Raw genomic sequence first — 27421 nt, 5'->3', positions numbered from 1 at the left:
AACATTTAAAGACTCACCACTTGTATTAATTTTATAATGTATGAGTTATATTAAAAAAAGACCGAACGTTTACAAAGTAATGGTGAGTCTTGGAGCATTAATTTTTTTAATGTATGATTGTCGCTACATCTATTTTTGCCTTTGTCTTGTCTCTTTGTCAGCATCATCCCTATCCCCTACGTTTTATTTTTTAAAATAATCCAAGCCACCCTCTTCCTTATTCTCTGATTTATTGTCAAACTATGTATATACATGATTAATCATGCATCCCAATTACCGTAACCCAGAATCCTAGGTTCCTTAAAACTCTCATAGCTTTACTACTCAAAGCCTTTCAACTACCACAACACTGTCCTGTCCTACAATTACAGGTATCCATCTTTGTTGCTCTCGTTATTGTTCAGATTGATTGCAGGAAGAGGGAACTTGAATCACAATTCTGAGCTTTGGGATTTCATATTGCTTAGAACTGCAACAAGTTTAATCGTTTAAAGTGCCACTGAGACTTTTGTTGACGTACATTTTTTTTTTTTGGTCTGAATGGGGACGATTATTGAAAACTTAAAACTTGAATCTTTAATCACATTAATAACATAGATTGAAATGGTCATGTCTTCCTTTATTCCAAATGTGGTTTTAGTTGAAAAGTAACCTTATGTGGTTTTATTATGTTGGAATCTTGGTTGGATTTTTTCTTTCTTTCCTTGTATTATTCGTGTTGAGGTGTCTACAGTTCTCATTTACTATAAATTTTTTAAATTTTTAAGCACGAGTGCCGTTTTCTTTTCTTCAATGCAGACACGACGTTTTATTAAGTCATTAATCATGCATAAAATTTCCTGCTACATTTCAAATCACGTGAAGCAGAAGATGAGTTCAACAAATAGCTAATCGGTTTTGTCTTTCGGAGTGGTGGTTAGTGATGGCGTTTGAACCATTGGTTTGGTATTGTCAACCAAAGCAAAATGAAGCTTGGACAAAACTAGTTGATGGTGCTTTTGGTGCATACACACTTTGTGCTATCGACTCTGGTGTGTTATTCATTTCTCACTTGGTTCTTCTGGGCCTGTGCTGTTATCGTATATGGCTGATTAAGAAGAATTCCAAAGTCCAAAGGTTTTCTTTGAGTTCAGAATACTATTGCTATATACTTGGTTTTTTGGCTGGTTATTGTACCGTTGAGCCAATACTAAGGTTGTTGATGCGTAGTTCGATCTTTAATTTAAACGGAACCACTGGCCTTGCTCCCTATGAGGTAAGTTTCTGTATTTTAAGTTTAATTGTTGGACTATATTATAGCTTTAAAAACAGACCAGTTCTTTTTTTTGCTGAGTTTATTTGCTTATTTCATCCAATTTATTTACTCTATTTGGTCATGGTCAGGAGTGACCATATGTTCTTACCATTTTGTTATTTGCTATTGCAATATAGCAGCTTGCTAAAAGTTTTGTATGTTTTACAATTTACGCTCTTGCAGGTAACCTCTTTGATCATTGAGGCTACAACTTGGTGCTCTGTGCTTATTATGATAGGACTGGAAACAAAAAGTTACATCCGTGAGTTTCGTTGGTATGTGCGTTTTGGAGTTGTTTATGTTCTGGTTGGGGATGCTGTGCTTCTCAATCTCATTCTGCCAGTGAAGGATCTGCACAATAGGTTAGATCCCTCCCATTCCTCATTTTAAGTTCATTTACCATAAGCGGCTTTAAAAAAAAGAAATTCCATAAGCATTTTTCTTTTCTTTTTCTCGAAAATGGGGGGGGGGGGGGGTTTGTAATATGAGCAAAAAGCGTTTTTATATGATCTATAATCCTTTTCTCTTATACATGCTCTTTTTAAGTCTCATCCTATGAATTTTTCAGTTCATAAATCTCTAAGCAAAAATACCTTTCTGGTTTTGGAATAGTAATATATTAGGGGGAAGGTCATTTATCTTTTCTTTTTTCTTCTTTCATTCTCACATGCCAGTATTTCTAGAAGACCCACCATCAGCAGTAATGATTCTTTTAGCTTCTAAAATTATGTAGAAATTTGACCACAGGAAACTATTTTGGATCATATAGAAACTTTCATACTTTAGAGAACAGTTAATTAGTTGGAGATATGGACTGATATCGTTCAAAGGAAAAGACTTTTTTCAAGCATATATTTTTTATTTCTTTAATATAGTCCGTTAAACTGTGTAAACAGAACACATCATTGATAAGGTTATTTGCTCATGCAGCTACGCATTGTATTTGACCATCAGCACAGTATTCTGTCAGGTTTGTTCTGTGTATTTGCCTTTTATCATATTCGTTTTTTTCTAGTATCTCTATAGAATTAGTCTTTACCTGCTTTTATGTTTGCCTTGGTGCCATAATACCTTTTCCAGTTTTACGAACCTCTTGAAGTCTGGCTAAAAGCTGTGTCACTAGCAAGTTGTGCAGTACAAAAACTTAACGAAAACTAAAGAGAGACAATAGCTCTCTCTGTCTCTCTCTCTAGAAATATTGAAATCACCTCTTTTTCCAAGCATTCATCACTTGGGCTGCTAATGTCTCATTTTAGGTTGACATGAATTAGTGTCATTTTAATTATTCTGGATTTGAATTAATCAAGTTCAAGCTTTTGGTCAAATTTTAATACTTGGTAGGGTGGCCTAAATTTAAACCCTTTGGGACAGAAATTTGGACAATTTCTTTGACAATGAGTTCTAATGATTTTTGTCTTCAAGTCTTTATGGCAGTTTGGTTCATTTGTGCTTATTTTCTGGTGTAGGTTTTTTTTGGGATTCTTCTACTTGTTTATTTTCCTAATCTCCATCTCTCCCCTGGGTATCTTTTGATTGAAAGTGATTCTCTTGATGATGAAAAATATGAACCACTTTCTGGAGGAGAGCAAATATGCCCTGAGAGGCATGCCAGCATTATTTCAAGTAAGTACTCTGACTGACAGCTTATGATAACAGAAGTTCAAAAAGTACAAATGCTGCAGGTTTGCTAATTATTTTTAGAAAAGCATCATTTTGATAGAACTATAATTATGTAATTGCTGGGCTAGACTGTAAACAAGTACAGATGTTATATTAATATGTGCAAGTACTGGGATTGGGATGTTCTACATTGTGAATATATATTTATAATTATGTATGTATGTGTATGAATGTATGCATTTCCTTTATCCGAGTAAGTCCTCTGACTGTTTGATCATGATACAAGTTCAAAAAGTTCAATTGGTTGCAGGTTTGCTGGTTATTTGTAGAAAATAACCATTATGATCGAACTATAACTAGGTAATGATTTGGCTAGTCTGTCAATTTGATAATGATATGTGCATGTCTTGGATGTTCTTGTGCAAAGAATCTATATACTCTTTATCAGAAGTCTGGCATCCTTGGTCCATGTTGCTTGGAACTCGAGAGAATTGTCGAACATGACTACGTGTTCATCAGTTGCATTTGATTTCCCCCTCCCCCCCCCCCCCCCCCAATAATATTTGGAAGGTTTAGAGCTTGATTCCCCATACACATGTCCACCGTAAGGTTTCCGGGAAAAGTAAATAGCCAAAACAACATAGTCCTTTTATATATATAGACAGTTGGGTCTGTCCTACAGATATTAAATGTTTTCTTTGATTTTTGCAAATATAAATTTTGCACAAATCATAGAAAAGTGATGCTTGACTACGAACTTGTGAGCTTCTAGTTGAAAGTTATCTGCAATATGATATGACAGGAATTTTTTTCGGATGGATTACTCCGCTCATGCAGCAAGGTTATAAAAGACCTATCACTGAGAAGGATGTTTGGAAGTTGGATACATGGGATCAGACCGAAATACTGATTCATAAGTTAGCATTCTGCTACTTCCCTTGCATTTGCTTCCACATGATAATGCATACAATCACTCAAAGATAGCGATTTTTACCTCTACAGATTCCATAGATGTTGGGAAAAAGAAGCTAAAAGATCTAAGCCATGGCTCTTGAGAGCACTGAATAGTAGCTTGGGAGGAAGGTTAGTTAACTATGTTGTTACATTTTTCCCTTCCTTTATAATAGTGGAAATGACTCTGTCAAGTCTAGATGTCATCTTGCCTTACCTATATTAACTATTTCTCTATAAGTGAATATGCAGGTTTTGGTTTGGGGGTGTTTTCAAGGTAATGAGCACACCATTCTTATTTCTCACGGAAATTAATTTGATTATTAATAATTAAGTTATTTGAATTAAGAGAACAGGATCATTTTTAGGTGATAAATGTATTTTGTTTTGTGAGCTCGAAATTGTTAGTAGTTATAATTTATTTTATTCATGGTAGGTGTTTTTCTTCATTTATCTACGCCATCTACTGTATTGAAGAATTTTGCATCCTTTACCATATGTGTTGTAGTTTAGATGCTCCGTCAGCTACTATTTGAAACGGTAATAAATTAAGTTTTGCAATCCTCAGCCTGTTCATGAGCTTGCCCATGCTAATCTCGACCTGTAATAAGTCTTAGCCATTTTGGCCACGCATATTTTCTATAGATAAAGTGTAGAGTTTTGCTACTAGAAAGTCATATTGGAGACTTAGCATTTCATGATAATATGACTAAATTTTCTAAAGAATTTGTAACAAACTTTTGAATGTTGGCTTATGAATTCCTATTTGAACATTTCAGATTGGATATGACGTTTGTAAATTTGCGGGGCCTATGTTGTTGAACCATCTCTTACAGGTTTATGTTTATTTTCCTATTTCCTGGTTAAGGCCTAATTATAGAAATGACTTCTTGTATCTCTTTGTTTATTCTGCTATAGAAGAGAAATGTTGATTTCAGATTCAATAACCCTATTATTCTACTGATGATGTATGTATATGAAGAAATTATAGAAATTTTAAGTAATAAGTAACACAATTATTTTTCTCTGGCCAAAGTAATACTGTGGTAGACAATCTTTAATTTTTCGTCATTTAGTGATGATTCTACTTTGTCATTCTATGCTCTGTGTTAAATTTATAATTCTCTTATTATGGTCTGCAGTCTATGCAACAAGGTGACCCAGAATGGGTTGGTTACATCTACGCCTTCTTGATGTTTCTTGGAGTGGTATGGTCCCAATTTTGTGTTTCCATATCTGGATTTCCATTTTTAGTATAAACCCTGGTTCTCCCAGTTTAGAGTTTTCTTTTGTACAAATTATTTCGTAGCACAGCATTGTATATGTTTTTTGCAACAAACCTGAATATTGTGGTGTGTTTAACTGAAGGGTTTTATTCATGCTTTCTCTTATTTCTTATGTAAAATGAATAGTTGTGTTGTTATCATTGTCCTTGTCCATATGTTTGTTTCTCTTCAACAAAAGAAGGCTATTGCTTATATTAGCTATTCATGAAGTTCAAAGAAATGGTACCTTGGGGAGCTGCTGCTGCTTTTCTGATAATGTGACTTATTCCGACTCATTTCAGTTATGTGCTGTACTGCTTGAGGGTCAGTACATGCAGAATGTTTGGCGTGTTGGTTTTCGTCTATGCTCTACTCTGGTAATATAGTTCCTTCCTCCTAAAATAGACACAAACATGCACATGGAGCCTCTTTTTCTTTTCGAGTAGAGCAAAGTTGCTTTAGTTGGAGCTGAGTTATCCATTTCAATTTGGTGACTTAATTGTGGTTTACTGTTTCTTCCATAGGTGGCAGCTATATTTCACAAATCTTTGAGATTGACTCATGAGTCTCGCAAGAATTTCCCTTCTGGAAAGATAACAAATATGATTACAGCAGATGCTACTGCACTTCAGGTATGGTCCTTGTCTGATTGTTGTGAAAATGCAAGTGCTAATTGATTTCAAAAATGGTGTATTATGTGTTTACAATTGGAGTCCATAAAGACAAAGCACAGTATATTTTAGAAAACTTTTACTATATATCCTGTTATATTTAAAACTTTGCCTTATGTTGGTACTTCAAGATGATGATCCTTTGACAGTATCAAGATGAATACAAAAATTGCACTTGAGCCAATGTTCATTGTACAATGTCGCCATTGATATAATTAATATAAACCGTCAACTGAAATTTGAGATTTTGAAACATCTAGGGAATATATTGGCCATTTTGGTTTCAAAAATAGAAAGTTTTAAGTGTAGATTTATTATCTTTAAACTAGAGATGTTCATAGGCCAGGTTAGGTTTGAGCTAGGCTTAAGCACGAATTAACACATTTTATATTTGCTCAAGCTTATCTCTGTTCGAAATATGAGTCTAAAATTTTAATTAAGTCCACCTATATTTCTAAATGGCAACTAAGTCTATTTTAAGCTCATCCATATTATTTTTAATTTTTTTTAAAAAATTATGTTTCTTTAATTTAATGTATTTAATAATTTAATATACTTTTTATTTTTAAAATTTTATATATAGGCAACTTAACATTTTCTAATTTACATTATAGTATTATATATTACTATAAATCTAACTTTTTGTGTTATAAATTACATAATATATAAAAATAACATAACGTAATATATTAAAAACTAAAAAAAGGGCGAACTATATTTTAAATGAGACTAATTATTTTGCCTAAACTCATTTTTAGGTCTAAAATTTTTGCCTAAACCGTCCTAAATTTTAGATGGATAGGTTGGTCCTTGAACATGTATAGTTTAAACTAAGTTAACCTTTTCTTTTAATATTGTTAAAACAATATTCATGTTTCTATCACAACTTGTAAATAACTTGTAATAGAAACAAGATAGGAAATAAGAAAAGAATATTATTTCTTATATCTTTATAATTGTGATATAACACCTGTATACAGGTTATAACAGTCCAACAATCTAGTAGTAATTTAATCATTTCTTAATCAATACAAGTTAATTATTCTATAATTACAATAATCTTATAGCTAGTGTATCTTAAATTAATCTACTTTCCTTTTTAACACTCCCCCTCAAGCTGGTTTAAAAATTAACACTCCCCCTCAAGCTGGTTTAAAAATTATCTTCCATTGCCAGCTTGCCAATTAAGTGATCAAATTGCTTCTTGTGCAGTCCCTTTGTTAAGTATGTCTGCAACCTGTTCAGTCGTTGGTACATATGACATACAAATCAGTCTCTTTTCAAGTTTTTCTTTGATAAAATGCTTATCAATTTCTACATGTTTCGTTCAATCATGAAGAACAGGGTTGTGAGCAATTGCAATTGCAGCCTTGTTATAGCAAAAGACTTTTATGGGTAAAGAATATGAAATTCTTAAATCTTCCATTAGCCTTTTAATCCACAAAACTTCACAAATACCATGGGCAACTGCTCTAAATTCAGCTTCGGCACTACTTCTAGTTACCACATTTTTCTTTTTACTTCTCCAAGTGATTAAATTTCCTCCAATGAAAGTACAATAACTTGATGTAAACTTTCGATCAATAGTGCTTCCAGCCCAATCAGCATCAGTGTAGACTTCGACCAACAAATGTTCATGCCTTTTAAACAACAACCCTTTACCAGGAGTCCCCTTTAGATATCTTAGAATTATGTATATAACTTCAAAATGATCTTGTCTTGGTGAATGCATATAAACTTACTTTACTTACAACAAATGTAATATCTAGACGTGTATGGGATAAGTAAAGTAACCTCCCAATGAGTCTTTCAAACTTATCAACATTCACCACATTTTCACCTTCAGCATGCTCCAATTTCAGGTTGGGTTCAAATCGGGTTTCAGCTGCTTTACATCCAAGCAAACCCGTCTCCTTAAGCAAGTCCAGAATATATTTGCGTTGAGAAACAAAAATACCTTCTTTAGATAGATAGAACTCCATCCCAAGGAAATATTTGATTGCTCCCAAATCTTTTATCTCAAATTGTTTAGCCAATTATTTCTTTAACTTCTCTAGTTCAATATGATCATCACCTGTCAAGATTATGTTATCCGCATACACGATCAAAATAGCTATTTTTTCTATATCTGAATGCTTGTAAAACATGGTATGATCTGCTTGACTTTGACAATAACCAAGAGCTTTTACCGTCCTTCCAAACCGTTCAAAGTAGACTCTAGGTGACTGTCTGAGCCCATATAAAGACTTTCTTAACCTACAGACTTTATTTTCTCCTGACCCTTTATCAAAACCCAGAGGTAAACTCGTGTAAACTTCTTCCTCTAAATCCCTATTTAGAAAAGCATTCTTAATATCCAACTGGTGTAAGGACCAATTTTGATTCACAGCCAAGGACTATAAAACTCGAATTGAATTGAGTTTCGCAACAGGAGCAAAAGTTTCTTGATGATCAATGCCAAAGGTTTGAGTGAACCCTTTAGGAACGTAGAATACCGATTAGCATTGCATTTCACGTAGAATACCGATTTACATCCCACAATTTGTTTATCTTTGGTTTGGTTTACTATCTCCTAAGTATCATTCTTCTTCAAAGCATTCATTTCCCTCATAACTACCAACTTCGAATTCGAATCATCTAAAGCCTCCTTAATAGTTCTTGGAATAAACACGTTAGACAATTTCCTAACAAATGCTCTATGACGAGTTGAAAGCCTATGGTAAGATAAATAATTACTAACAGGATGTTGGGTACATGTTCGAGTTCCCTTTTTAAGGGCTATAGGGATGTTAAGCTAAAAAGGTTTGTTGGAAAGAGATGAATTGGAATTGGAGACAGAAACAGAAAAAGGTAGAGAAGTCAAAATAGGATCGAGATTACCAGAATCAGGTGTAGAACTTTCCCCCAAGGATTTTGAATGGTTTTGTGGTAGAGTGATCAACAACTCATTAACCTTTTTTTTAGTCTTTTTCCGTGAATAAACCAAGAGCTCAGGTTCAGGACTGATTTTGTCCTTTTGTAGTATTTCTCCCTTTGTTCGTGACTCATGTAATAGATTGGGATGTTCCTTATACCTATCATCTTGAATTACTTTTTCTACAAATAGTGATAAATCATTAAAAACAGGGTTTGGCAATAGTATAGAATTTTCCCAAAAATTTTTCACTTCTCTTTCTTGTTGCCCCTGAAAATTTTTTGTAGGAAAATAAGGTTGGTTTTAAAAAAATGTGACATCCATGCTTACAAAGAAAATTTTAGTTACTGGATTGTAACACTTATAACCTTTCTTGTTTGGAACATATAAATGAAAACACATTTTTCTGCTCTCGGATCAAGTTTAGAGCAAAACATGTTAGGTATGTGAACAAAAACTATGCACCCAAAAATTTTTAATGACAAATCTAAATAGATTTTACACTCAGAAAAAAAACTTTTAAAATGATCTACATGTGTTACATATTTCAAAACACGAGTAGGCAGCCTATTGATAAGATATGATGCAGTCAAAAAAGCTTCTCTCCACAAATAATTTGGATTTTGTTGAAGAGTATCATGACAAGTAAACTGATATAAAATGCCTTTTTCTTTTAAAAAAGTTCAAAAAAAATCATTGAAATATTCAGGTCCATTATCAGAACGTAGAATGTTGATTTTAGACTGAAATTGGTTTTCAACCATTCTATAAAATTCTTGAAACACATTCGTTACTTCGGATTTTTCATGCATCAAATAGACCTAACATAGACGAGTATGATCATCAATAAAAGTTATAAAACATTTTTTTCCAGACGTGGAGGTAACATTAGAAGGTCCCCACACATCACTATGAATTAGGTAAAACGGTTTTGATGCACAAAATGGTTTTGTAAGAAAAGCCGCACAATGAATTTTAGATAAAACACAACTCTCACATTAAAAAGAAGAACCATTCAAAATTTTAAACATATCTGGAAACAAGTATTTTAGATAAGAAAAAATAGGATTTCCTAATCTATGATGCCAAAGCATAATTTGGTCACGAATAGAACTTGAACTAATACCACTCAAGCCTTGAATTGTTTTATTCGCAAAACAATAATCATCAAAATAATATAGGTCGTCGATCATCCTAACACTGCCAATCATCCTCCCCGAGTTTCGGTCCCGAACTTCACAATGAGAATCAAAGAAAACAACATAACAATTAGAATTTTTAGTTAATTTGCTTACTGATAATAGGTTGCAGGAAAAATTAGGAACATTCAAAACAGATTCAAGATGTATATCCTTTGAAATTTTTATCTTTCCTTTTCCTGCAATAGACGAAAATTTACCGTCTGCAACTCTTAACTTTTTCTTTCATAGAACAAGGTAAATAGGTATCAAACAAGTGTGATAGAGAGGTCATGTCATCAGCAGCTCCTGAATCAATGATCCATGGCAAAGAATTTTGACTACAAGATAAAGCATTAGAGTTGATACCTGTTTGAGCAAAAGCAGCACTAGGAATACTAGATGAGGAATTGGATTTTAGCAGTTTTAGAAGTTGATCTAGGTGCTCCCTATTGAACGGACCTGTCTCAGCTTCACTTGTAGAGGAAAAAGCACTATTAGGCTTATCGCTTGATCTTTTACCCTTCCAAGTTGTTGGATTGCCATGAATTTTCAAGCAAGTTTCTTGAGTATGGTGTGGTTTTTTGCAGAAATCACACCACACTTGAGAGTTTTGTCCTTGCTGCCTCAGCTAGGCTTTATTGGCATCAGAAGTCATTAGGGCTGAACTCTCAAGTGGTACAACAGTCTCCCTTTTTCCAAGCATCCCATTTCTGCAACTTTCTTCTCTTCTAACTTATGCAAATACTTCACCAATGGGAGGTAGAGGCTGTCGACCTATATTTCTCCCCCTTACTTCATCAAATTCAACATTTAATCCAGCAAGAAATTTGTAAATGCGATTATCTTTTGCCATCTTTTTATAGTTTAAGCAATTTTATGGAGACCTCCATTCATAATCATTAAACAAATCCAAATCTTACCATAACCATTTCAATGAATTGAAATACTTGGTGACATTGTCCTCTCCTTGACGAATTTCCCAAATCAGAATATATTTGATTAACATTATCCCAGAGTTCTTTGGTTGTAGAATAGCACATATAGTTGGAACTAATATCTTCCTCCATGGAATTTTCAGCCTACCAAAGAGCATAAGAGGGGTCCTCCTTTGCCGGTGCTTCCTTATCTCCTGTCAAGTAGCCAATCTTTCCTCGCCCCCAAATATACATTCGGACGGATTGAGACCAATGCAAAAAATTATCACCATTTAATTTGATATTGGTGATAATGCGATTCAGAGTTGGAAACAAGATTTCCAATAGATTTTGGTTGGGCAAATGAGAAAGTAGAGTTTGATGAAGTTTCTGACATGGCTAAGAACTAATGAAAATATTTTTAGGGTTTCTATAAGAGTTAAAGGAAAAAAATTCCAGCCCTAATACCAAATAGAAACTAGATAGAAAATAAGAAAAAATATTATTTCTTATATCTTTATAATTGTGATACAACACTTATATATAGGTAATAGCAGCCCAACAATCTAGTAATAATTTAATAATTTCCTAATCTACACAAGTTAATTATTCTATAATTGCAATAATCTTACCTAGCATATCTTAAATTAATCTACTTTCCTTTTTAACACTTGTTGACTTAACAAGAACATAACATGGAAGGACATCTGTACTCTTGTGATCCTCGAACAAAATGTGCTTTAACATTTGCAAGTTGCAATTAATCTTGTATTTTGCATCCATCTTTTCTTCATTTTGTTTATCCTTCCCATGTTGGTTAGAGAGTTTATCTGAACTATTGTTGATACTAGTTTACTTTGTTTAGCAAATATGCCAACAACTTCACGAGTTGTGGTCAGCTCCGTTTCGTATCATTATTTCCGTGGTTCTTCTTTATCAGCAACTAGGTGTTGCTTCACTTCTTGGAACGGTAATTCTAGTTCTCATGGTTCCACTGCAGGTACAAATCTTTATTGCCTTCCTTTTTTAATATTTTATTGAAAATCTTTGTTTTTAATTGTGTCCTACCATTTCCAATTCTTTAGTGAGGATTTACTTGATGAAATTGATGCCAGCCATTGTAATCATTTTCTGCCTTCTTCCCATATTTAAGGCTGTAGTTAAACTCCCTTTCTCTGGAGTTACAGAGCAGTGATCTCCTTAATTCATTCAGACTACTTCTAGATCAGAAAGAGAAAGAAAGCAAAAAGAGCATGAGTGGATTAAATCAAATCATTGGATTAAATCTTGTCTCACAGAGAAGTCTGCCAGTCAATGCAAGCTATTGTCTTCTATTTTTGGTTTCCTGCAAGATGAAATTATTTAAACCGTCTTTGTGATGATTGATCATGCCTTAACATTATCTCTATTTATATGGGGACAGACTATTGTGATTAGCAAAATGCAAAAAATGACCAAGGAAGGACTACAGTGGACTGACAGGAGAGTCAGCCTTATGAACGAAATTTTAGCTGCTATGGACACAGTGAAGTATGGTTGAATGTAGAAAGCATTTCCCTTGGATTTTCAATATATTTTTCGCCATTTGACATTGCTTATTGGCCCTATGCTTGGAAAATTTTCAGATTTTATGCATGGGAGAAGAGCTTTCAGACAAGAGTTCACAATATACGAAATGATGAGCTGTCATGGCTTCGGAGAGCTCAGCTACTATCTGCTGTATGATATTTGAAATTCTAATCCATTTTTTCTTTGCATGTGCATGGAATGCCAAAATAGAGTATGAAGTTGCCAATTGCCATGTAAAATCAACGGGCGTACTTCCGTTTGCACCTGAAAATGTAACACCAACCATAAAATTTACAAGTATGCCTTCACAATTTGATTTGAGGGAAAATGTGATTATGGTTGTAATCATTCATAATCTCAGATTCCCCATTTTAATCCAGCTTATGGGAAAGATGGCTTACATTGTTGCTACCTTGTTTTTGATTTATGATAAGTTGTGACACATACCCGTGATCTGCTGCTACATCAGTATCTTTGCCCATTACTCATGTTGCTCTCAAAATGAACATGGTCAAGTACTCATTTCTCTGTCTAGCTGATTTATGCATGTCGCACTAGCTCTTCACACTACTAGTGATCAAGCTACATGAAGTATTGATGTGTTTTACCACAATTTGAGTTTATTTCTATTTTTATTTATTTTCCATTTAACTTCTCTTTCTTGCAGTTTAACAGTTTCATACTGAACAGCATACCAGTTGTTGTGACAGTAGTTTCATTTGGGGCATTCACTTTGCTTGGTGGGGATTTAACACCAGCCAGGGCATTCACATCACTTTCGCTCTTTGCAATGCTACGATTTCCTCTGAACACACTTCCTAATTTGTTAAGTCAGGTTTACACATTACCTCTGAAGAAACTTTTGCTTTGATCTACTGGCTAGACTAGAAAACCGTTTAGTCACTTAAGAGCTATTTGATAAAATCTAAAGAGTTTATGGTAATGAAAGGAAAGTAAACTTAAAGAATTTAATAATGCATGTAATTTTTTGTTGAACCTTATTTGTAATGTTATGCGGCCCTGACAAATTTCAAGGTTTACTTGTCATTAAGTTCAGTAGGATTGCTAAAAGATTCATATAGTTTCAGTTGTCTATTCGACAATCTAAAGCTTGATTTTTCAGGTCGTAAATGCAAATGTATCATTGCAACGTCTTGAGGAGCTTTTCTTAGCTGAAGAGAGAGTTCTAGCACCAAATCCACCTCTTCAGCAAGGGCTTCCAGCCATCTCAATTAAGGATGGAAACTTTTCATGGGATTCAAAGGTCACTCTAAAGTGTTATTCTTGTTTTTAGCTGTTTAATTTTTGAGTCATCTACTTTGCTAAAATGGAACTTTTGCATTTAGTATTGATGATCACTCAATATATTTAGTCTGTGTCATACTCTGCGAGAACGAAAAGATGAAATAAAGTTTTAGATATTGAGTCTGTGTCAAGGCTTCATGCTGAAGCATTATAGCTTCGGATATTACATAGGGCACGTTGCTTTTGCAACAGTAGCAATGGAAGCAACACTAAACGCTACTAGTATCCTTTACAAACATCTCTTTGTGCCCCTATGAGTTAATTTATACTAAATTACAAGTCTATAGAAATTAAGGTGATATTTTGGACTCTTCCTATTAGATCTGTCATGGGTTGAGTTACTAATCCAAGCTCAAAAGTCTGTCCAAAATTTGAAAGGGTTTAAATAAAAATATTAAACTTGAAAAATAAACTTAAACAAAAAAAACTAAACCCATTTACACATGGATTGGGCTCAGGCTTGTACATTCAAAACTTAAACTTAATTTGACCTTTTTCTAAGTTTATTGTATATTATATTATGTTATATATATGTTACATAATTTATAACACATAATAATTAAATCTATAGTAATATATAATATTTTAATATAAACATTTAAAAAATGTTAAGATTCGTACATATAAAATTTTAATCAATAAAAATATATGAAAGTATTAAATATTAAATTAAAAGTAATATGAATATTTTAAAAATTAAAAGAAAAAATAATATGGATGGGCGTCAAATAGGCTTAGGTTTGTCATTTACAAATATGAGTATGATTAAGTAAAATTTTAAGCTCATATTTCAAAATAAATTTAGGCAAGTATAAAATATATTATGCTTAAACTCGAACCGGCCCATAAATACTTCTAATTTCCATTGTATTAGATCTTTAAAAGATAGCAATCCTTAACAATGGATTTTAGGTACTATTTTGGAGGGTTACCATTGTTTTAGATTTTTAACACTGTTTGGTTAAATATAATTAAAGGAGATGAAAGGAAAGGAAAAGAAGGTAGGGGATGTTAAAAGAAAGGAAAATATATATTTAATTCTTGTTTGGATTAAGGAAAGGAATTCTAACATCTTTTGTTCGGGTAAATTGTGGAAAGGAATGGAAATTATTTCTTTCAAGAAAAATTCCAAATTTATCCTTTATATAAATAATTAATAACAAAATTAAATTAAATGTTATAAAAAATACGAATATTCTTCATAAAAGATAAAAACTACTAATAAGATTGTTAAAATTTTAAATACTAATTTAATAAATAGATACCTAATCTTCTAAATTGATTAAATACAACCTTTGCCAGGTTTAAAAAGTTCTTTTAGTTTCATCAAAAAAAAAGAGTTCTTTTAAATTTTTGCAAATATAAAATAAATTGTTAATAATAAAATATTTGAAGGACAAAATTAAATTTTACCTAATCCAAATTATTTTAGGTTTCTTTTCCCTCACTTTCCCTCAAATTGGGGATTAAAAAATAAAGGAAAACAAGGGAAGGGAAAGTGAGGGATTCCCAATATCCTTTACTTTCCGTTGCTTAATCAAAATATGTCATCCAAACAAGGGAAAGCATTATCCTTTCCCTTGATTTACTTAGCTTTCCTTTATTTTTAAGAAATCCAAACATGCTGTAAAAGAATATAACCCTTAATAATGGATTATAACTATTCTGTTTCACTGAATATGGTACTGCTGTCATATATGGAGCACCTGACTTGGCCAACTTCATCACATGGTATTTACTTAAAAGAGATTCCAGAAGTGCAGCTTATTTAAAAACTTGCGACTCTTTGATTGGTGCTTAGGATAAAGTTGACTACTATCCTAAGCACTGTAGTCTCTGTAGGTTGTGCTTTCCCAGCTTTATAATTAGGAAGTTCTTACGTACTTATCATCAACACTATTGATATTGCAATGTGCTTCTATCGTAGATAAAGACAATTTTTAGATTTTCTTTCCAGGCAGAGAAACCTACCTTATCAAATATCAATATGGAGGTGCCAGTCGGCAGCCTGGTTGCGATTGTTGGTGGAACTGGAGAAGGGAAAACATCACTTGTATCAGCAATGCTAGGGGAGATACCTGCAGATGCTAATTCAAGTGTTGTAATAAGAGGGACTGTCGCTTATGTTCCACAAGTTTCATGGATTTTTAATGCTACTGTAGGTTGCAGATTGCTTATTTTCTTCACTGATAATTCATTCCATTTCAAATTTTAGTGTTCTTTGGAAATGGAAGTTTCTACTACTAGTTGTTTCTGACCTTCAAACTTTATTTCTCAGGTTCGTAACAACATATTGTTTGGGTGTAGCTTTCAGCCTGAACGATATTGGAAGACAATTGATGTTACCGCCCTGCGGCATGATCTTGACATACTTCCTGTTAAGTGAATTTAATACATCTACTTGTCATTTCTTTTGATTATTGTGAATGTCTCCATAACTGATTAACCATCTCATACTGGGCTTCAGGATCATGATCTTACTGAGATCGGTGAAAGAGGGGTGAATATCAGTGGTGGGCAGAAGCAGAGAGTCTCCATGGCTAGAGCTGTCTACTCCAATTCGGATGTGTATATATTTGATGACCCTTTAAGTGCCCTCGATGCGCATATTGCACAGCAGGTATTCTATCTACTCTGATCAACATTTACAATTTCTGTCACATTCTACACTGATCATAGTTCATTTTGCAGTAATGTAGAACAGGAAATAGATGCTGATCAGACTAGAATGTGACAATCTATATTACTGCAAAATGAGAGAATTAGTTTTAAGGGTATGTTTAAGGGTTAATCGATGTCAAAAGGATGGAAATTTGTCAGAGCAGTTAAAGTTTGGATGAGATTTGGTGTCGGTTTAAAGTTTAGATGAAGAAATTAGAGCAAAAGTGCTGAAAAGTTCTATGATGGTAATTCTTTTTCTTATATATTGACTCCTAACCCTAATAAGAAATTATTGAACTAGTACTTCTTGTCCAGCAAGGAGGCTCTAATAAAAACATGGCTTAAATAGCTTCAGGCCATAATTAAACTGAAAAAGAAAAAAGAAGAAGAAGCAATGATCAGAATTATTCTTGGAATCTAATCTTGACTTTTCAACTTTGTCTTCTGCATGATACCAATGTCCTTCAAGGACCCCCCACAAAAAAAAAAAGAAAAAAAAAAAGAAAAGGAAATTCTCTGCAAACTCTTCTTTGGAAACTAAATTAGCTATCTCTTCCTTTTAAGAAAAACCTTTTTTCAGTTTCTATCAAGATGTATTTTCAACTTTAAGGGGTGATCATCCAACTTTGTTTGATCCCCAAGGTGAGTGCTTGAGGTTAGGCCATATTGATCTCATCTGAAGTCATTTGCAGGTTTTCAGCAGATGTATCAAGGAAGAGTTGCAAGGGAAAACCAGAATACTTGTCACAAACCAGCTACATTTTCTTCCACATGTAGACCGCATCCTCCTTGTCGCTAATGGTGTAATTAAGGAAGACGGTACATTCGAGATGATCTCCAAAAATGGAAGGTTATTCCAGAAACTGATGGAAAATGCCGGAAAAATGGAAAAACAAGAAGAAACGGATGATGGGAAAAATTTTGACCTGGAAGACTTGAAACCAAATTCAAATGAAATGGTTGTGATAAATGAGCTGCAAAAAAATGCAAATCGTGCAAAAAGAAGAAAAGGAAGGAAAGCTGTACTTGTAAAGCAAGAAGAAAGGGAAACAGGTGTTGTCAGCTGGAATGTTTTGATGAGGTAGCATGGACCAGTCTTTTATTTCATAACTGTTTCTTTTTTATTTTTTTCTGAGACATAAACTCAGTTGGGAAAAACTTCCTTTGTCAGCTTCTTTTGGTTAATGGTGTCTGTCTCTCTACAGCAATCAAAATCGAACAACAATTTCTAAGGACTTAAAAAGTTTAGTACTGGCAGAACTAGTGTATAAAAGTTGAAGCTCCTTTATATCAAGTTCACTCAAACAGTAGTACAACAGTAGTGTCTTGCAACCTACAAACGATACCTACTTTTCACTGATCATTTGCTAAAAGTTTTGCCTATTGGACTTTATGGCAGTGCTCTTTTGCTCTTCTTGAGTTTTAACTCTTCTACATTTGAACTCACATGTAAAACGCATGAACAACTTATTAATTCGTATGGAAACCCTGAAGAAATTAGAAGTTATATCAATTCAATTCAATATGAGCATAGAACTTATTTCCATTTTGCAGGTATAAGGATGCTCTAGGCGGCCTATGGGTGGTAATGATACTCTTTACATTCTACTTTTCTACTGAACTTCTTAGAATTTCAAGCAGCACTTGGTTACGCGTTTGGACAGATCAAAGTACTTCAAGTAGTTATAACCCTGGGTACTATATTGTCATATATGCTCTCGTAGGATTTATTCAGGTAGGCGTGTCTTTGTCTGTAGCTAATAGATGATTTACATTGGTTTTCATTTGTAGTTGCTGTAATGACAGATTATAATGATACCCTCTTTTACCTTCTATTTTAGTACTTATTAGAATGAGTAACATTTTAATGAATTCAGGTAGCTGTGACGCTGACAAACTCTTTTTGGTTGATCACTTCAAGTCTTCGTGCAGCTAGAAGATTACATGATATGATGCTAAACTCCATCCTAAGAGCTCCAATGTTGTTTTTCCAGACTAATCCCACCGGGCGTGTAATCAATAGGTTTTCAAGAGATCTAGGTGATATAGATCGTAATGTTGCTAATTTCATGAATATGCTTATGAATCAGTTGTGGCAGCTTCTCTCGACATTTGCACTAATAGGCATGCTGAGCATATTTTCGTTGTGGGCGATAATGCCACTTCTCATCTTGTCTTATGCAGCCTATGTATATTATCAGGTATGTCCAATAATTTTCAGTTTCTCATCTGTTTTAAGCCTTGGGTTTTTATGTTTCTTAAGCTTTGAGAATGTACAGCACATTGACTTTTCCACCATCATAGGGTGCATTCAGTTTGTGGATAATTTAGTTTCCAAGTTGGATCTAAAATAAGCAAGTATACTACCTCAGTTGCATGCACTTCAAATATTCTAATGATTATTACCTTTCATTTAGGGTGTGACTCGATGAAGAATTTAGAAGGATTTGATTTCTAATAATGTGTTCAAAATACCAAAAATGAATTTAGTTTGTTTGTTTTTTTTTTTGTGCGTTTATGTGTAAAATTAAGGAGGAGTTTTAAAATTTACTTGGATTTTGAAAAGGGAATTCAAGCAACTCAAAAATTTCATTCAAAATCTTCTTTTTCAATTCACATTACCTCACTACAAAATAAAAAAATTAAACCACAAACTCATTTTATTAATTTTAACATATATTTTATATTGTCAAAATAATATTGACATATTTTTACAATTCTAATGATATTTGTATTGCATAATTTTCCTTTGAGAATCTTTAATTATTTGATAGCATTGAACAGCATATCTTTAGAGATTACAGCTGATTTTTAGAGATTCTAATTAGAGATATTCTTTTATTAATTGATTTAATCCTTCACATATATATAATTGTACATATTTCTAAGATATGCATACTTTTAAGTGAGTTTTTCCTCAATGCGTTAGAGTATGCATCTCTAATTTCATCATGGTATCTATTTTTTATCCGATTTGTGGGATAACTTTTCTGATTTTCAAAGTTTGTTCAAAAAAATCCTAGAAACACTAAATTGGTACTTTCCACCCTAGCCTTATTTTTTTCTGTCGCTGTCCCTACCATTGGAGTCAACATCCACTGGCTGGCGAAACCCCAAAATTTAATGACTAAAAGACCCGCGCGTGGGCTTCACCTATTGCCCCCATGTTTTTTCCAACGCCATTGCTGTGCTCTCTACTCCCTTTCGATCATTCTCCTCTGATTGGTGGTGTATTTTGGCTAAGTTTTTTGTCATTATGCCTAAGGACGAGAAGCTTGTGATTCCAACCGATAATCTCTTGTTGCAAATTAGTCTTGTGAAGCTTGATGGACATAATTATCTTTCTTGCTTAAGGTCTTGCTTGTTGTTTATCAAGGCTCGTGGCTTGCAGGGAAACATCACCTGTAAAATGTCAAAACTTGAACTCACTGATTCAACTTTAGTTAGTGGGATTCATCAAACTCTCTTGTTATAGCATGACTTATCAACTCTATGCAACTCCATATTTCTAAAACTTATTTGTTGCTTGATATTGCGGAAAAGATTTGGAATGCTGTTGTTCCCACCTATTCTTACTTTGGGAATGATGCGCAAATTTCTCAATATTTCCCTGAATTAAGTGTGTTGTGGCAGGAACTTGATTATTATCAAGATTTTCAGGTGACTTGTACCAATGATGCGGAAAAATTTCAGAAGATGGTGGAAAATGAGCGTGTTTTTTATTTCTTGGCTGGGTTGAATATTGAGTATGATTAGATTCGGGTTCAAGTTATTGGCAAAACTCCGTTCCCTTCTTTCCATGAGGCATACTTATATGTATGACAAGAGGAGAGTCGTCGAGTTGTTTTGCTCTATAATCCACCTATTGAAAAAGTTGGCCTCATTGCTCACCAAGATGGTCCATCAGGTGTTAAGCCTCGGCACACTAAAGATTCATGTTGGAAGTTACATAGTCACCCTATTTGAGGTCGTGGTGGAAAACGATGGGGTAATTCTTGGTCTCAAGCAAATTTATCAGACTCTGTAATAGCAAATGGCAAGTCTACTTCATTCAACATCTCCGACGTCTCTTGTCTCAATGACTCTACCTTGATTGCTAAGTCTAATCATGTGAAACCATTTTCTATTTTAAATGCCCCATCTACTTTTGAATCTTGAATTATTGATTCTGGTGCTAATAGGCATATGATAGAGTCAAACAAAGGCTTATTTAACTATACTACTTGTCTATCTAAAGATAGTATGCGAATAACCGATGGCTCCCTTACCTCCATACTACTTGTTTGTACTCCCAATATCATTTTATCCTCTATCTTCCATGTCCCTAAATTCTTAGTTAACTTTTTATTTGTTAGTACTACCATTAAAGCCTTAAATTGTAAACTTGAATTCTTTCCCAATCACTGTGTCTTTCAGGACCTCTAGATAGGGAAGACGATTGGCAATGATAGATTGGTGATGGCTTATATCTTCTGGATTGATCGTCTAGTATGTCTCAAGCCTTATTTGGAGACAATAAAGATGTCAACTGAGAGATAATTCAGTGGCATAGGTGGTTAGGACATTCATCATTTACTATTCTTGCCAAGATGTTTCGTTCAAAGACTCAACTAGACTCTTTAGTTTGTGATTCTTGTGAGTTTACTAAGCATACAAGAAACAATTATACTTTACATAATAATAGAAATACTATTCTTTTTGAGATTATTCATTTGGATGTTTGAGGCCTTACTCAACTTCTTTATCTAGTAACCGTTGGTTTGTTACATTTCCAAAAGTGATGTTTTCTCGTGTTTCCATTCTTTTCATAAATTGATTACTACTCAGTTTGATGCTAAGGTTAAGATTTTGCGAACTGATAATGGAACCGAGTATAACTTTAATGATAATTTAGAATCATATGGGATTTTACATTAGACAAGTTGTTTAAGTACAAGTGCTCAGAATGGTGTTGCTGAAAGAAAAAATCAGTATATTTTAGAGGTTGCTAGATTACTTATGTCACTATGAACCTCCCAAAGCCGTATTGGGGGGATGTGATTTTGGTTGTTGCATATCTCATTAACCGAATGCCTTTTCGGGTCCTTGATTTTAAAATTCTCATAGAAACCTCACAGGGTAAAACGATTTATCCAATTTCACTGAAAGTTTTTGGTTGTGTTTGTTTCGTTCATCTTCAACATGGGAGCAAACTGAATCCTCGAACAATCAAATGTGTTTTCATTGGATACTCTCCCACATAGAAAGATTACAAATGTTATCACCCGTCATTTAGAAAGTATTATGTAAGTATGGATGTAACATTTTGTAAGGGTGAACTCTACTTTTCTTTATCACAACCATCTCTTTAAGGGGAGGTTATTGAAAATGAAGAGATGACACCTTATTCTGTTACTTTTCCGAGGGAGAATTTAGTTCTAGCAGAGACTTTTGTTCAAGAGAAGACTAATGAATGATTGTTGGATAGACTTGATTCAAGGACATACACTAGAAAAGGCAAGTAAGAAGATGCCATCATACAATCTACTTTATGCCCTAACTCTTTACTGTCAGGTGAGTCTTTTTCACCTGAGTTTGTTATTGATTTAGAATTACCAATAGCCCAACGAAAAGGTGTTAGAACTTACACTTTACATCGTATTTCTGACTTTGTCTCTTATGATTCTTTATCTCTATCCTATAGAACTTTTGCATTGTCTTTGTTCTCTACGTCTATTCCACAGGATTGGAAAGAAGCTATCACTAATCCAAGATGAAAGAAGGCTATGATTGAAGAAATGAGGGGTTTGGCAAAAAATGAGACATGAGAACTGGTTAATCCTCTTGAGGGGCAAAAAATGGTTGATTGCAAATGGGTGTTTACTATCAAGTATAGTGCTGATAGTTCAATTGAAAGACTCAAAGCCAGATTAGTAGTGTAAGGATTCACCAGACATATGGAGTGAATTATCAAGAAAAATTTGCTCTAGTTGCTAAGTTGAACATGATTAGGATCCTTTTATCATGTGCAGCAAATCTCGATTAAGACTTACAGCAGTTTAATGTAAAGAATGCCTTCTTACATGAAGACCTGAAAGAAGAAGTGTATATGAAAGTTCCTTCAGGATTTGAGGATAAAGATACTGAAGAAAAGGTATGTAGATTGAAAAAGGCTCTATATAAACTAAAGCAATCTTTTAGAACTTGATTTAACAAATTTAGTAAGGCCATGGTATCGTTTGGCAATCGACAAATTAATGTTGATCATACATTGTTTATAAAACATCACAAGGGTAAGATTACTCTCCTTATAGTTTATGTTGTTGACATAATTATGACAGAAGATGACAGAGAAGAAATGACCCGACTTAAGAAACAATTGGCTTAGGAATTCGAAATCAAAGACTTGAGAAAATTACAATATTTCCTCGAAATAGAAGTGGCCAGATCAAAAGAGGAAATCTTTATTTCCCAAAAAAAGCATGTCTTAGATCTTCTGATAAAGACTAGCATGTTAGGTTGCAAATCAACAAAATCACCTATTGAGAGTAATCACAAGTTACCAGTAGGGATCGATGAAATAGTAGATAAAGGGAGATATCAAAGACTCGTCAGACGATTGATTTATCTCACTCATACTCGACCTGATATAGCCTATGCGGTTAGTTTGGTAAACCAATTTATGCATGATCCTCGTGAAGCTCATATGCAGGCAGTATTGCGAATTTTGTGCTATTTGAAGTCTGCACCAGGCAAAGGTATTTTCTTCTCCAAAAATAGTTATCTCAAGACAAAAGTATTTACAGATGTAGATTGGGTGGGCTCTTTTTATGACATAAAGTCTACAAGGGGTTATTGTACTCTTGTGGGAGGAAACTTAGTCACTTTGAGGAGCAAGAAACAAAATGTTATGGCTCGATTAAGTGCAATGGCTGAATATAGGGCCATGCTCAAGGTGTTTGTAAGCTTTTATGATTGTAAAATGTATTGGAAAAGCTAAAGTTGTTGAATGAAAATGGATCAACCTTGTATTGTGACAACAAAGGGCCATCAACATAGCTTAAAATCCAGTGCAACTCGATAGAACCAAGCACATCAAAACAGGGCAAAGCTAGGGCGCTGGCATGGGCCTCGGCCCCCTAAAATGTAAAATTACATTTTTGGCCCTTGAAATTTTTTGAAAATTTTAAATTAGTACTGGTAAAATTACACTTTGGCTCCCCCTAAAATTATAAAAAATTTGATTTAATCCTTTACAAATTATAAAAATATAAACTATAAAAAATTAAAATTTCATCCACTCCCTAAAAAAATTTTTGTGCCTTCACTCCTGCATCAAAATATATTGTCATTTTATCAAGAAAAAAGTAGCCTGTGGTGCCTTAAGTCTATCTTATCTAGCATCCCAAAAATAGATAGCTGATGTTTTATTAAAAGGCTTAACTGTAAGATTTATCATAATCTTCTTTACAAGTTGGGCATGCGAGACATCTATGCACCAACTTGAGGGGAAATGTTGAGAATATTTGATTATTTGATAGCATTTAATATCATATCTTTAGAGATTATAGTTGATTTTTAGAGATTCTTATTAGAAATGTTCTTTCCTTAATTGATTCAATGCTTCATGTATATATAGTTGTACATATTTCTAATAAATACATATTTTTGAGTAAGTTTTTCCTCAATACATTAGAGTATTCATCTCTAATTTATCATTATCCATACATATATGTATTTTTTAATACCACTAATTTTCTTTATAATTATTTTTTAATCATGAAATTCCAAAACTTAAATTTTCTTTAAATTATTTATCAAAACAAAATATTTATAAATATTAGCATTTTGAAATGATGTATTTAAAATACTTTAATTTCAAATTTGTTCGAAATCTTAAAGTTCTCTATCCAAATGTACTCTTGGACAAGTCTCAATGATCATTTGCAATGGCAGAGCACATCTCGTGAAGTGAAACGCTTGGATTCGATTACCAGATCGCCTATTTATGAACAATTTGGAGAAGCTTTGAATGGTCTGACATCCATTCGTGCGTACAAAGCTTATGAACGGGTTGCTAATGTTAATGGGAAATCCATGGATAACAATATCAGATTCACCCTTGCAAATACAAGTTCAAATCGTTGGCGCACAATAAGGTTAGAAACGTTAGGAGGCCTTATGATTTGGTTGACAGCAACCTTTGCAGTTCTGCAAAATGGAAGAGCTGAAAACCAGGCAGCATTTGCGTCCACGATGGGTCTACTTCTAAGCTATTCTTTAAATATCACTAGTTTATTGAGTGGTGTTTTAAGACAAGCAAGTCGAGCTGAGAATAGCTTAAATGCTGTGGAACGTGTGGGTTCATATATCAATTTGCCTTCAGAGGCTCCAGATGTAACCGAGAGTCACCGTCCTCCACCTGGTTGGCCTTCATCTGGTTCAATTCAGTTTGAGGATGTTGTCCTGCGGTATAGACCTGAACTTCCCCCAGTCTTATGTGGATTGTCCTTTACTACTTCTCCAAGTGAAAAGATAGGGATAGTTGGAAGAACTGGTGCAGGAAAATCCAGCATGCTGAATGCACTATTTCGGATTGTAGAACTGGAAAAAGGAAGAATCTTGGTCGATGGTTGTGATATCTCGAGATTTGGACTCTCAGCTTTGCGAAAGGCTCTTAGTATTATACCACAATCACCGGTTCTTTTTTCGGGTACTCACTTTAACTTTAGATTATACTAGGTGAAGTGCTTGGCTTAATCTTTAAAATACTTCAAGTTTTCTGAAATAATTTTCTGTCAAAGTTTGATCAATGCATTCACTTTTCTCTGTTGGAATAATAATACCTTCAGGTAGGGAGAAACATTCCAAAGTGAGAATTTAAAATGTTTCTGCGTATTTCCTCAGTATTTTCTAATACAAATCTCGTAAGATTGAAATTTCTCATTTTCGTAGTCATCTTTAATTCATCCAGGAACTGTTCGATTAAACCTTGATCCATTCAATGAGCACAATGATGCTGACCTTTGGGAGGCTTTAGAAAGGGCGCATTTGAAGGATGTAATCAGGAGGAACTCTTTTGGTCTGGATGCTGAGGTATTCAAATAGAAAATGAAACGGTCTATAATTGTAAATCTAGAAAGCTAGTTTTAGTGATTACGACTGCCAAAATAATAATTGTGATGTATGTTGGTTGAACTCTCTCCCACAGCTAACTGCTAATCTAAAAAACTAGTTTTGGTGCTTAGGGCTGCCAAAATAATTATAGTGATGCGAGTATGTTTGTTGAGCTATCTCTCGGTTAAAACTTAAAACAAATAAAAATGAGTAAAATGGTCTAATAACAGCCTTAAATTATCATAGACGTCTTGTTATTTAAGGCATCTTTTCTTTGTCGTTTATTGTATAAAATATGAGCATGTAGCTATGCTCATGGAAGTTGGAGTATAATCAAGTGTTCAGGTAAAAAGTCATCACTCCGTGCCTGTTAAATTGGTCATTGTGTCTAAAGTAAGATTACATTTAACGTTTGTAACCATTTATATTGGAAAAAGTTTTTTATATATCGTTTGAAACAAGAGAAAGGGAAGTGTTGATGAAATAATTCTGCTCCATCCTTGTTCAAGGTCTTAGAGAGTGGGGAGAATTTCAGTGTTGGGCAGAGGCAATTATTGTGTCTTGCTCGAGCATTGCTGCGAAGGTCCAAGATTCTTGTTCTTGATGAAGCAACAGCAGCAGTGGATGTTAAGACTGATGCTTTTATCCAGAAAACCATTCATGAAGAATTTAAATCTTGCACGATGCTAGTTATTGCTCACAGACTAAATACCATCATTGACTGCGACCAGATTCTTGTGCTTGATGCTGGTCAGGTGTGCCTTCTCACTCGTTGTTATTCTTGGATGTTTCTGGTTCTTTTTCTTTCTTCGATTTTCCGTCCTGTTTAATAGACATATTCTCCTTAAGGCAAGATTGACTGTTTTCCAGGAATGGCTTGGTAAAGTCTAGCTTAAATATACAAGGACTTTTTGTATGCTATGATTAAGTCTTCTTTGGATTGGGAAATTACTGGTGACCAGATAACTTCTGATTCTGTTCTTTCAGGTTCTAGAGTACAGTACTCCAGAGGAACTGCTAGCTAATGAAGAAAGCGCATTCTCTAAAATGGTTCAAAGTACAGGGCCTGCAAATGCTGAATACTTACTAGGCTTAGTTTTCGGGGTGAGAAGAATAGGTTGATTGGAGAACATGCCACACGGTTAGATGGTCGGATGAGATGGCAGGCATCTGATGTGGATGTTTTTATTGGAAAACAATATTGTACGGGCTTAAATTTGCCCGATTCCCATGACTCAAAACCAAAAAACAAAATTTCAAACCAAAATAAACAGCCCAATAACAAATACAGCCCAAACTATCAATTTAATGCAAAAAAATATCAGCAGAACCCTAGGAATGTTCAGCCACCGCCCCGTGCCTCTTCGTCTGCTCGCACGCTGCTCCATCAATCGCCCTCCACGCGTCGTCTGACATCTGAAACAAGCACAATAGCAGAGAAAGAAGCATGCGAGCGCAGAGAAATAAAGAGCAGAAAACAAAAAAAAACTAAAAGGAAATCAATTGTAAATGGCTTTAAAAGCCCAGATCTACTCTCCTGTAAGTTTTTACATACATTTTACAAGCAAAAAAACTAATCAAAAAAATAGAATACTCGTTTCAAAGGTGATTTTTTTTTTATTTTGTAAAAATTTCTGTCTCTTTATCTTGTTTTTACTTTGGTTCCTCTTAGTTTTTTTATTTTATTTTATTTCACTTACGAAAATAAAGGGAAATAAAACTTACCGGAAAACCCCCATGGTCAGTCTTCGGAGACTTCTTTCTCCATCGGAGTTGAACCCAAAAGGGGAGGTTGGGAAGTCCCTTTATTTTCGGGCACTCGACCGAGGGATTTGAAACCTTCAAAGGCACCACGAACAGAGGCTTGGTAGCCTATTTCGCTTGTCGTCGGCCACTGATTGTAATGGTGGTGTGACAAACCACCGAGGCGCGACGAGGGGTTCAGGACCCTAGCCGAACGAAAGAGAAAAGGCGGGGAGG

At 34.1% G+C, this 27421-nt stretch overlaps 2 long non-coding RNA genes and 1 pseudogene across 2 annotated transcripts; 1 reads left to right on the top strand and 2 right to left on the bottom strand.

Annotated features, from left to right (window-relative positions):
• Nucleotides 1-27072, top strand: LOC108479530 (ABC transporter C family member 12-like; annotated as a pseudogene).
• Nucleotides 9689-11443, bottom strand: LOC128285314 (uncharacterized). Its single transcript, XR_008275812.1, has 2 exons — nt 10263-11443; nt 9689-9949 (listed from the first exon to the last, which is right to left on the bottom strand). It is a non-coding gene; the product is annotated as an uncharacterized LOC128285314 (long non-coding RNA).
• Nucleotides 26049-27421, bottom strand: LOC128285313 (uncharacterized). Its single transcript, XR_008275811.1, has 3 exons — nt 27167-27421; nt 26529-26857; nt 26049-26263 (listed from the first exon to the last, which is right to left on the bottom strand). It is a non-coding gene; the product is annotated as an uncharacterized LOC128285313 (long non-coding RNA).

This window comes from Gossypium arboreum, chromosome 12 (genome assembly GCF_025698485.1).
Source record: "Gossypium arboreum isolate Shixiya-1 chromosome 12, ASM2569848v2, whole genome shotgun sequence".
NCBI lineage: Eukaryota > Viridiplantae > Streptophyta > Magnoliopsida > Malvales > Malvaceae > Gossypium > Gossypium arboreum.
The sequence above is the reverse complement of the archived record's forward strand: the minus strand, read 5'-3'. Positions and strand labels throughout refer to the sequence as shown.